Genomic DNA, 11,396 nt, shown 5'->3' on the forward strand with positions numbered 1-11,396 from the left:
TGAAAAAAGTGTGCGAAAGAAAAAAATTCGGAATCGATATCTTCGGTTCCGGCAAACGAATTAAAATTTTGAATTCTTTAACACAAGGTTCGAATAGAGAAAAAAAACGAGAACGATCAATTAGCACTGAAAATGCATAAAAACTCACCGGGTGATTCGTTTTTAGCACCCCTGCGCTTTCTTGAAGCGAAAAGAACGTACCTAGCTTTCGTTTGACATATTAAAATTTAAAACATCTTGCTTAGTTTTGGAGATACCGGGACAACATCTTGAAACTTGAAAATCAACCGCGCATGCGCGAGTTTTATCGGCTGTTCGTGCAGCCTGACCATCCCGAGTTTCAGCTGTCACACTGTTTCTGGCGGCGATGTAGTCGATACGAATTTTCGAGGTTAAAATCTTAAATAATTGAGGTAGTGACTCGGAAGGGTTTGGGAAGCATTTGTTATTGGGTTGGAAAGTTGATTCTTCGAAGAACGGTCGGAATTTAATGCTTATGCTCTTCGAGCATGCAAATGTACACATTTTGTGTACGTTGGCCCGCCTGCATCGCAGACAAAAATATCGCTGCGAGAAGATTTCGCCGACCAATGAGATTGAATTTTTGGCGCATGCGCAGTTGATTTTCAAGTTTCGAGAGATTGTCTCGGTATAAGCATTTGAAGAATAAAGTTTTTTGGGAAGAAAATTAGAAATTGGTAACAAAAAAATATTAATTAAGAACAAACAACCGCCGAAATCACCTGGTAGCTCTAGAAATAATTCATGAAAGTTCTAACAAGAATTTGGCTTTCGTTTCAAATATCTCGTCCATTACCTGAAATACGAGCGCGTTAAAAGTAATTTGCCGGAAAAAATGTAAATATACACAGTGTACGTGTATGCACATTCTTTTAACGCGCGCGTATTTCAGGAAATAAACGAGATATTTGAATATCGAATCGTCGAGCTTTCATGAAGTCTTTCTAGTGCTACTTGGTCATTTCGGCGGTTCTTTGTTCATAATTCAATTTTTTTTTTCACTTTGTAATTTTCTTCTGAAAAAAAATAATTTTTCAAATGCACATATCTCCGAAACTAAGCAAGATATTTTAAATTTTAATACGTCAAACGAAAGCTACATTCTTTTCGCTTCCAGAATGCGCAGGGGGGGATGAAATCGAATCACCCGGTAGATTTTCATAAATTCTTCAGTGCTAACTGGTCTTTTTGGGAACTTTTCTCCATTTCAAGCCCATGTTAAAAAATTAAAAACGTTATGGAGTTTGCCAGAACAGAAAATATCTGTTGTAAATTTTTTCTTTTGGCACACTTTTTACTGATGCCAAGAGACGACATTTCCGTGCTACTACGATACAATCGGCGAAAACTAACCTTCTTCACTCTGCGGGAGTACACACGTGCGCACAGAATCTTAGAAGGCTAATTTTTCGACCAGTTCGGTTACGTTTGGCAATGCAGATTCAGCCTCCACTGTCAATGTTGAAGCAGCTACAGGCTGATCTGCATTGCCAACGTGATCCATTCGGTCGCAAAATTAGCCGTTCATGATTCTCTGTCTGTATGTGTATACGTAACAATAACAGTAAAAAACAGTATTCATAATAATGGTAATCCACAGCATCATGCACCTCGTCTACGTATATTATGAGAATTCATTATAAAACACGATTATCAATAGTATAATAGTATAGTAACTATTATTATTATTACTATTACTTTTATTATTACTATCATTAGTAATATGATTGACTCGATGACGAGCAAAGAAAAATGGATCTTAGAAAGACGGTTACGGGGAAAAAATTTCAAATTTCAGAAATATTTAATTCTGCCGAGCTGACGAAAATTTTTCATTTCAATGCAATAATGGATGTGAGGAAAATATCTGTCGAAAAAGTAATGCCAACTGTATTTAATAATAATGATATGGCAATGATGATAACACTTATACCGCGTCAAGTTATATTAAACGCGTGATAAATAATTCATGAGAAGATTTGAGAGAAATCATGATTGGTGAGGTAATATCAATAACAATAATAATAATAATAATAATAATAATAATAATAATAATAATAATACCAACCATAATAGTAATCATAACCTATAACTACAAATGGTATTGAAAAAGAAAACACAAATTTCAAATGTAAAATAATTCTGCCCAGATGCCGAGAATTTTTCATTTAAATGCAATAACGAAGGTGAGGAAAAAATCTGATGAAAAAGTAATTATTGTATAGAGATGATAATAATAACTATACCGAGTCAAATTATGTTAAATGCGTGATAAATCATAACGAGAAAACTTGGAAAGAATCATGATTGAAAAAGTCATAGTAATAATAATAATGATAACGATAGAAGAAATAATAAAAATAATAAAATTAATGATAGAAATAATAATAAGAATAATAAAGATAATAATAATAATTACAATAACAACAACAGTAACGATAATAATTATAATAACAACGATAATAACAACAACAACAATAGTACCAATAATAGTCATCATGATCTATCGCTAAGCTTTGTGCAAATGTAAAGATGACGGTGATTCGCGACTCACGTATGTATACATGCTGTGGCATTAGGTGGATGCGCGTAATAAGGACCCCTAATTATAGGCAATACAGAGTACACAGGTCTGGATTGTTTGGATTGAAGCGGCTGGCGCGCGGCTAATGTCACCCCGGCGAAACTCGGAGCTGCTCAGAGTGGTTCTTACATAGACTTATAAAGATAGACTGAGCGCTCCTATAAGAGGCACTGACGATTACATATAAAGGACAGTGATATACCGGGAGTACTACTCTCTCTTTTCAATCGGCGTCACGGTGGGAGACAACGGAGCAATGGAAGTGGAACAGCTATACATACAGGCGCATAATTTCGCCTCATTCTCCTCTACCGCCTCGATCCCCGCCACAAATATCGTCAGAGAGAGAAAGGAGTACTCCCGGCATATTTCTGTCCTTTAAATGTTTGCTTCAAGCGGCTCATGAGAGCGCTCAGTCTATCTTTATAAGTCTATGGGTTCTTACAGGTATGTTGCGCATCCACGTAAAGTCCCGGTTTAATATGTGTTATAATGGTATAGGTATACCTATGATAATAAGGATAACGGGAGAAGTTATATATACAGACTGTCCATGTAATGAATTTATCATCATCATCATCGTTAGTATTAATGTTGTTATTATCATTATTATTATTATCATACGTATAAATATATTACATGCTTAAATTGGAATTGATAACAAACAAATGAAAAAAGATGAAAGAAACCAAGAAAAAGAAATGCTGTTTTACTTGCTCGAAGGGAGGGTGGAGGAGAGAGGAAGAGAGAAAAACACTTTACGGGCACGCCCCATACAATATTTTTTGCGGCGAAGCATGAAAAATCACTTTGACGTCGGTTAAGATCCCTACCTTGGACCGCGCAACAGAAGTTAGAATTGCCGTATAAAGTCAGTTATACAGCAGTATAAGATGCGCACTTCGAACGGCGCATCAAAATTGCAGTATAAAGACAATTTTTTTTTTTGCCCTAAATACGAGACTAAAGTAACTGTTTTACGACGACGGGCATGAAAATCTACAGCGGGCAAAAAATTTACTTTTTATCACACGTGCGTGAAAAGTGGGGCTTTGCGTGGCAGTTTAGCGTGACAAAAGTAATCAATTTCAGCTGAGTGTTGTAAAGATAGGTTCACGCATGCGCAGTCTACAATTGCTTCAATTTCGTCCCTAGGGAGAATAGATTCACCACTCGTGTCCCACAAAACTACCACGTAAAGTCCTACCACTTTTCATTCCTTTGTTACCAAAAGTAGCGGAGTAACACAACTTTCCCCTTTCACTTCTATCTCGAGAGTGCGTTACGAAAAATTTGTGTTACCAACAAACGTGGGGGAAAACTCAAAAGTTATAGTAACCATTGGTTACTTCATCGCTCAGCTCGACTCAGGTGTTGATGCTTTACAATAGGTTGTCGAATAAGGGTCCCATACTAAAGCGTTGAGTGTCGACCCGCTGATCAAAACTATCGTGTGACTCGGGCCCAAAGTTAGCGATGGCAACTCGAGTGGTTGCCGCCCTCACTTTGCTCGGACGCAAACTTCACACTCGTCGCATTTGCCAACTTTCGTCCCTCGTCACACAATATACTATTTTTGCCCGCATTTGTTCCGGAGCCGGCAATAAAGTAACTTTTTTGCCTTTTGACTTTTATACTAATTGAATATATATATTGCAATTATTAGTTAATTGAATATATACATATATATATATATATATATATAAATACCAATTTGTTGATCAATGTAATTTGATCTCCGATTTTTGGCAGAAAAAAAGCCAAGTCCATACATGCGTTACAAAAAATATTATTTGAAACAGGGGCAAGGGGCCTTTTTCCTTCGTGTGATTGCATCACTCGCCTCCGTCTCGGAATAAGTTCTCGTTTCGCTTATGCTTGCGAGCCCGCGACTTGGACTGTAAACTCCACACGCGGGCAAAAAAGAACCACTTCTCGCCCTTGGTAGAGAATATACTAATATAGGTATTTACCGCAGTTTTGAGGTTAGGTATAAAATGGCACTGGTCGGATCGAAAACCAGTGTCAAACAGTGACTTATTTTTCATGCCTGGGCCGGAAAACAAATTAAAAACAAACAAACCCACGTAAGTATCGTGAAAAAATATTAAAAATGAATGTATAATATTATAGAGGTTTAAAGTACATTTCTCATACAATACACAGTCTGGCGGATTCGGTCCCACCGTGTTATTCAGTGCTTTTTCAGTGGGTCCTCAAATCAGTAATATTAGAGTGATGTTTCAGGATATTTCAATCACTCAAATTCCATTCAATTCTTCGGTAAAGTTGTAAAATTTTCCCACTGCGGTATTATCAAAATAACACTAAAAGGATTCAACACATGAAGCGTGGTTTCTTTATCTATTGATGACGTACTTTATTTGTATCGTTTCTTACATCACATTTACACTGACTGAAGACTTAACACTTACTGAATTACTGAAGCTCCCAGACTGACTGACTACTCTCTTGATATACTCTTTCTCTGTTCTAGAATATTCCCGTTGCTCCTTTCTTTAATTCCGAGGCTCATCTAGATCTTTTTCCTTTACTCTATAACTTCTGTCGATACTATTGTTACTAAAGTATTCTGTATTACTTATTGATAATAAAGCGTTCGGTATTGCTTTTTTCTTAACATTTTTTAAACAAAATATTTCCGCAATTTCAGTAGATTTCAAGCGTGACTTCAGTTATAAGTATGAATTTAGAATTCGGTATAATTTCAGGGGGGGGGGGGGTAAGAAATCTTTTCGATTTCAATGTTGTTGTAGTGGTGGAGTAGAAAATTTTTATTTCAGTGATTTTTCGGTGGGACTTTGGTATGCTTTTAATGTAGTTACATCGAAAATACAGTGTAAAATATTCTTAACTACACCGTGAAATCTATGAGTGTAACTTCGGTTGAATTTCAGTGGGACGAAATCTGCCAGGTGCAGACGCATATATATATATATATATATATATATATATATATATATATATATATATATATATATATATTCTGTAATACGAGCATGATTATCATTATTATCGTTATTGGCATTATTACTGTTATTGCTATTATCATCCCCATTATTATATAATAAAAAAGTTAAAGAAACAAAAATTAATGTATAACAAAGTTTTAATTACATTCTCGTAAATATTATAATAGTATTAATAATTATGTATTATGTAATACGCACTGTATATAAAGAAAGGGCAATTACAACACACCATCGCGTTTGCTCTTCACAAAGTTATTCGCTCCAATGATTAATTTTGGTTTTTTTTTTCTACGTTTTTTTCTCTCTCTTTGATCGATAATTTTAATTTTGCATCACCTTTGGTTTTCGAACCTCTAGAATCCGAGAAACAGGTGTTTAGTGTAATGTCCGTCTGTCGGTCTGCCATACAAACACCTCGATGAAAAAATCTGAAACTTACAGGATCTCACAACGATATGATAGGCACGAAAAATTGCCATGTCCCGTTTAATTCAAACTTCCGGTTCCGGTGAATCGATTTTTAATGTTTGACCCACAAATCTAGACTTTTTCTTCTCTTTATTACTATTTCTAAATTAACGATTATGATATTTTTCCGAGTTTATTTCGGTATTGAGAAAAAAATGTAGAAATTTTGAGTTTTTAATAATTCTTAGTTTTTTTCATACGTTTTTCTTTTTACGATTGAAATTTATTCTTTATTTTCATTACTGGTGTTTTTTTTATTTTTCCTATCGATAAACCAACATTTGTTCTTTTTTGATGAAAAGTATCGCAAAAAACTGTTTTTTCCAGCTTGTCATGTCTCATTTTATTTTAATCTTGTTCTGCGCTTAGGAACGAGAAAAGAAAGAAGAAATGGAAATACGAAAAAAAGATAAAACAAGTCTTCGCTGTTTAAAATATTCAAGAAAATGTTTTGCATTGACAGAGACAGAAACAAAGATCAAATGAACCGTGAACGAATGGAAACAAAAACCACGACAAAAATTCATTCTTCCATTTATTTTCTGTGACTCCTTTCCTCTCTCTCTCTCTCTCTCTCTCTCTCTTTCTCTCTCTGATTTTTTTGCCCGGCATTGCCACGGGCATAATAAACCTTATCTATCTACATATATACCTGTCTCTCGTTTTCTATTTCGGTTTTCATTCAGTTTTGAAATGAACCTCGTGTAAATATATCATACATACCTATACATATAGATATCTATCGAATGCATAAATGCAAGGAGAAAAAAAAACATAAATTATTGCATATCCTGCCCGAACTTTGGTAATTAATCACTTTGTATACCACATACATGATATATAACGGTCCCATCACATAAATAACAAGTTCAATAATTTGGTAAATAAATATAAAATACATAATAGAGTGTTTCAGAATCAAAAGAATTTTGATCTCGCTCGTACTTACACTCTGAAAAACACGTTTTGGAGAAAAGAAAATAAGCCCCTCAAAAGATGAGGTCTGCAGCTTACGTGGAATGACTGCCGAAATCAGACTTTGTGATAAAAATCATGAAAATTCCATTTCCGTGCCATTTTGGCATGAGCATTTTTTTTCTGTCCTTTAAAAAAGTTTTATTTGCGATTTTTGGATATAAAATAGTGAGTAATCGATTAATTTTACCTGTTTAGACCATTTTTCTTCACGTCCGTAGAGTCATTGACGCTTTTGTGTGTTTTCCATAACTCGGGACTTACTACAAGAAAATCGGACTTTAAGTTGAATAGCTCAAAGAGGAGAAAGAATTTTTTTGTAATAAAATTACACATCCTTAGCAAGCAGTGTCGTCCAATCTTTCTCTTTAATTTCAAATCGCTTTGAGACTTTTTCTGAACCGTCTCTATGTCTGATCGCTTGAATAATTTTCAATTTGACATCATTCGGTACAATTTCATTTTGTTACTCTTTTCCATAATCAATCAAGGTCATATTCCATGGAAACTCTTTTCAAGGCCCAAAATAAATTTTCTAGCCGCCATAAAAGAAATGTTCTTGCCAAAATGACACAGAAATGGAATTTTCATGATTTTTATCACAAAATGCGATTTCGGCAGCTATTCCACACAAGCTACAGACCTCATCTTTTGAGCGGCTTATTTTTTCGTCTAAAACAAGCTTCTCAGACTGCAAGTGCGAGCGAAATGAAAAGTTTTTTTTATTCTGAAACGCTCTCATATATATACGATATAGATCAAGGAAACCCGAAACGGAGAAAAGAGAAGAAAAATCACAAAAATGAATAATAACGATACTAACAGTGGTAACATCACCATAAAAAAAAAAAAAAAATAATAATAATAATAATAATAATAATAATAATAATAATAATAATAATAATAATAATAATAATAATAATAATAATGTTGATGATCATGATAATAATAATAACTAGACCCAGTAGAAAGATTGTTTTCTACGTGAAAGTTGGATATAAAACAAAATACGTACGTACATTCTATATATTATACACGATGTCAAAATTTACAAATGTTATGTTTTAAAGAATACAGGAAGAAAAAACAAACAATAATATTGATCAAGAATAACATGTAATGCTATCGCTTTATATATATTGCAATTCCAATTGGAAATAATCGAAATTTCGAATAATCCCATGGATCGGATATATGTTTTTTTTCCTTTACATTGATACAAATTACACTTCACTTTTTCCTAATTTTCATGTAATTTTACACATTTTATTCCTAAGCAGATCATTTCCAAAGAATCTGGAGACTCATAGAACATGGAAATTCGTGATTAATTTTTTTTTTTTTTTTATTTCCTGTGTCATGTAAAAGTCTGTTATGTATTTAACATCATGGGTGTAGATTATTGAGTGTTTTGAATTTCTCGTCGTCCACGATTTGTAAATTGTACATAGATACTTAGTTCTTACAATTAATTTATTAATTAATTGATTGATTGGTTAACCGATTAGTAAGTGTAACTAACGATAAGTATAATATTGTTCACAATATGTACGTAACCGATAATAATAATGAATAATTCGTATATGTATGTTACATAGACGTAAGCGTACACAAACTGAATATCTGAATTTGTACCTATGATATAATTAACTATGATATGTAATACAAAAGTATACATATGCATACATACATGAATAAGATGATGTAAAATCAGTATCGTTACAATGATGATGAAAAAAAGTAATATGCAAAAGATCAAGATCTCGATGAAAGTAGATCAAGGTGGGAAGAAACTTGCTGTATATACATAACATGTATATTATAAATACACAATAACTGTTGTGAAAACGAGGATAAGAAGAAGAAGAAAAGAAACACACGCTAAACGTTGTTATTATGTAGATTCATACTAAATATAAACAGCCACGGAGTACCACTTTTGTCAAGATGGAAATTTTTTTTTCAAATCAAAGATATAAAGGATAAAAATAAACTTGTAATTATATTACATACATTGCATATATAAATAAAGATAACATACACACCTAGTGAGCCAAAAACTTTATAACTAGATTATCACGATATCATTATTATTACGATTATTGATATCGAATTCATATTGAGTATAAAAAATAAATTGTACGTAATATTAGTATATAATGTATACCTACATATGTGGGTGGGTGGGTGTGTGTGTGTGTGTGTGTGTGTGTGTGTGTGTGTGTGTGTACATACACATATACAAAATGAATTATCTACCGCGCGCAAGTGCTAGTGAAAAGAAGAAAACAAACCAGGGAAAGAAAAAACGAACAAAAAAAATTGAACAAAAAATTCCACGAAGTTATTATTAACTATTATTACTATACAATTACTATTACTACTATTACTATAACCGATATGCTACCTTGTATAAAGAAAAAATAACATGTCGATCGTAGTATATAGAAAACCTCGTACCTTGTACTTATATATTATAATAATATGATCTATTATTATTATTACCTTGTATCCGAAAGTTGTAAGAATTGATCGGCTCATTCTCGAGGTTGGAGGAAAAAAGGAATCAAAAAAAAAAAAAATAAGAAAAAAGGCAAGAAACATTATTAATTGAATTGCAGGAAACAGAGGCGACGAGGAGAAGGGAAAGTAAAAAAAAAAATGTTCACGATTTTGTAATTTTTCATCCTTCTGGAACTCTGTTTCACCGAAAATTATATTATTAGGAAGAAAAATGTACATCTCAAATCCAATACCATTCCTCAACGTTACACACTGCATGATTTATATAGGATAATACAATATGTACAGCAATTTGAACACATTTACGGCGAGGATTGGTCGATCAAAATTTTCAAAACGAAACAAACAAATCACACACCTTGTTGATTATTATTAAAGAAAAGAAATTAAAAAAAAAAAACAAATTAAAAGAATCACTACCACGATGATAATGACGATAAAAGAAAGAAGAATAAATAACCAATAATGGTCATAATCGTAATAATAACGACCTGAATTATTGTTCGAATATTATAATTATGAGTGGAACATATTCGACACATTGTTAGAGTTGAGATTCGTCTTGGAAATCTTCTGATAATTTATTATAAAGCTTGTACAATATACCTATATAATATTTTGAAAAGTATGATTTTTTTCTCTTACCCTCAAAATTTCTAAATTTTGAGAGGCGGAAAAAAGGAAGTAAGGAACAAAAACGAAAAAAAAATGCCATGCAAACTTATCGAATCGTTACGATGTAACTAATATTATTGTTGTTGTTGTTGTTGTTGTTGTTATCATTATTATTATTGTTGTTGTCATTATTATTATTTTTTTTGTCATCATTGTAGTTATTATTATTATTATTATTATTAGTGAATACGAAGATTCTACTGATCATTTTAGCAACCCGAAGCGATGCGTTGGTATAGCTCCGCAACAAAGAGTAATGGTAAAAATTTCCCAAGAAACAAAAAGATGGCTCATCTACCCACATGTTTCCAATGAATCATAAATAATCTGAAATATATATGTACGGTAAATATGTGATGATTTGGAAATAATCACATGTTATCCTCTCGTGTTATATATGAATGTGTATATTCGCGTTCGAAGAAGATGCAAAGAAAGAGGAAAAATAAGAAGAAGAACGTAAAAATGTTAGAAAGACGTGCAGCAGTATGATATGCTATTGTATATGTATATGTATTATTATATATATTATTAATATGTGTATGACTGTGAAAGAAAGCGAGACAAAAAGTGATCAGATGAGAAAAGGAGAGAGAAGTAGGTGTACAATGAAAGCATGGAGCTATACCAGCATCTCGACGGGATGTTTAATATATATGAGGCGTTAGTGATTGTATTCGGTAATCTGATATATACGTATACATATACATACATGTATGTATGCGAGTGTGCGTGTGTGTGTGTGTGTAATACACTATCAGATATGAAAGATACCCCCAATGCCATAGAGACATGGCGTGTGACAATAAAGTGATTTAATGATATATCTTTATACATACATATATACATATATATATATATATATATGATTCTTTGGTGCATCTGTTAGTGATCGTGTAACTTCTGAACGACTTGACCGATTGAGATCATATTCGTACAATACATTGGTACTCTCGAAACGATGGGTCATAGCTGTACTAAGAACCGATAAGTCGCGATTGTTGCTTTATTTTGCATATTGTCAACGCATTATCGCGCACCTACCAGAAAGGGAAGGCCAACGTCTGCCGTGCCAGCTAGTACATACGCGTATGTAATGAGAGGTGTATTGAAACAGAAGTTTTTTATTCACACAACCCTGCGGTATCACGGAGATA

General features: G+C 33.1%; 1 long non-coding RNA gene across 1 annotated transcript; it reads right to left on the bottom strand.

Annotated features, from left to right (window-relative positions):
- Nucleotides 1–1,059: 1,059 nt before the first annotated feature.
- On the bottom strand, nt 1,060–11,153 carry LOC124304723 (uncharacterized). Its single transcript, XR_006908258.1, has 3 exons — nt 11,087–11,153; nt 5,530–5,534; nt 1,060–1,069 (listed from the first exon to the last, which is right to left on the bottom strand). It is a non-coding gene; the product is annotated as an uncharacterized LOC124304723 (long non-coding RNA).
- Between the last annotated feature and the right edge of the window lie 243 nt (nt 11,154–11,396).

The sequence above is a fragment of the Neodiprion virginianus genome, chromosome 5 (assembly GCF_021901495.1).
Source record: "Neodiprion virginianus isolate iyNeoVirg1 chromosome 5, iyNeoVirg1.1, whole genome shotgun sequence".
In the NCBI taxonomy this organism is placed as follows: Eukaryota; Metazoa; Arthropoda; class Insecta; order Hymenoptera; family Diprionidae; genus Neodiprion; species Neodiprion virginianus.